This window comes from Polistes canadensis, unplaced genomic scaffold (genome assembly GCF_001313835.1).
Source record: "Polistes canadensis isolate GaletaPanama2010 unplaced genomic scaffold, ASM131383v1 scaffold_356, whole genome shotgun sequence".
NCBI classification, from domain to species: Eukaryota; Metazoa; Arthropoda; class Insecta; order Hymenoptera; family Vespidae; genus Polistes; species Polistes canadensis.
Window position 1 is genome coordinate 87,450 of NW_014569903.1, and position 1,853 is coordinate 89,302.

General features: G+C 35.6%; 1 long non-coding RNA gene across 1 annotated transcript in view; it reads left to right on the forward strand.

Annotated features, from left to right (window-relative positions):
• Window positions 1-1,853, forward strand: part of LOC106791943 — a 99,392-nt gene that overhangs the window by 84,046 nt on the left and 13,493 nt on the right. The window lies entirely within an intron of this gene.

Here is a 1,853-nt window from a genome sequence, read left to right on the forward strand (position 1 = left end):
AAATCATGATCATATTTTAGCATTCAGAAAAAGAACTTTCCTCTCTCCCCCTCCCCTCTCTCTCTCCCTTTCTCTCTCTTTCTTTCATCCTTTTCCTTTCCTTCTTTTTTCACGTTTATCCTCGAAAACTCGAAGTACAGAGACCGCCTATTATCGTTGGAAAGATAATTAAAAAGGCAGGCGCACAGGAGAGATATTAAAGCGTCAAAGAGAGAGAGAGAAAGAGAAAGAGAGAGAGAGAGAGATGGTAAACCCTTATCAGTGGGCCGTTATCGCTCGACGACGGCCATGTTGGGACCAGCTTTGCATCTCTCTCTTACTCACTCACTCACTCACTCACTCATTTTCAACATTATGATACGACCGAAAGAGAGACCAGGAAATATATTTGCGCGATGTTGCTTCATAACGACCACACGATGGGGTTGTTTGCAATGCTACTACTGGCTTCAGCTTCAGCATCAGCATCAGCATCGGCTTCTGCTTCAGCTTCTGCTTATGCTGCTGCAACGGACATACGAGAGTTTCGAGGAGGAACCAAGCAGAAAGGAACAGCAAGGGAAAGAGAAAGATAGAAAGAGAAAGAGACAGATAGAAAGAGAGAAACATATGGTGGTGGTAGGTTTTGAAGAACGGGAAGGGGGATGTTAGAATCACTCGAGTGACGTCACTACTCGACATCTTATTTCCTACGTGTCTTAGCAAACTACCAACCAACTAACTGATACCACCTACGACGTGTTCTAATCTACAAAAGGAACCAACTATAACCCACAAGACTGTTTTTCTCATCATCTTTACACCTTTATCGTTCACTTCGAATTCCCCCTTTTTCAAAATACATATATATATGTATATACATTATATGTGTGTGTGTGTTTGATCGTAGCCTTTTGAAAAGGATGGAAAGAGAAGAAAGAAAAAAGAACATAGAAATGAATCGGAAGTTCTTCTCATACGATGACGTACTCTTCCGTTGGAAAAGAAGATCGATCAAAACAAAAAAGTATATAAAATGTGCGAACGAGTTATTTATATATATATATGTGTGTGTACATATACTTACACATATACCGGATGACGTTCTCTGATGTATTATAGATTGTGCACATATACGATTTCATGATTTATCTCTCTCTCTCTCTCTCTCTCTCTCTCTCTCTCTCTCTCTCTTTTTCTGTGGCGGCAATGCATAATACAGTCATTTTGATTTGATTCTTTTTATTTATTTTGTTTTATCGCCCAAAGAAATCGCGCATTGCATAATAAGAAGACTTTTATTACATTTATCGCATGCTAATATACACGCGCGTATGTATTTACGCGTTTTTTTTTTTTTTTATTTTTTATTTTTATTTTGTTTTATCCCCCCATTGATTTTAAACGATGAAAGAACGGAAATGCGTCATTGATTTGAATTAACGGTCGATCATCGTCGTTGTTGTTGTTGTTGTTAAGTTACGAAAATAATTCCGCTGACTTTTTATACTTTTTTTTCCTTTTTTACCTCTTCGATTAAACTCGATACCGTTAATGGTGCATAATTTTATACCGTTATTTATTATTAAATTTAATCGTATAATATGTGTGGATAAGTGAAACCAATTTTTTGTTCATATTTTCTTCGAATTATTTCTAAAAAACCAATCGGCTTTCAACGGGACTTTTTTCTTTCTTTGTTTTTTTTTCTTGTGGTATTAGTGTGGTTCTAGTGTGACCGCCTTAAAAAAAGGTGATTTTTAGAAATTTTTTGTAAGAAAACTACTGGATGAAATATTTGAAAATTTAGAGGATATATTTATACATGATTAACGAATATTCAATTAAATTTTTAAATGAAAAAAGTTAATTTT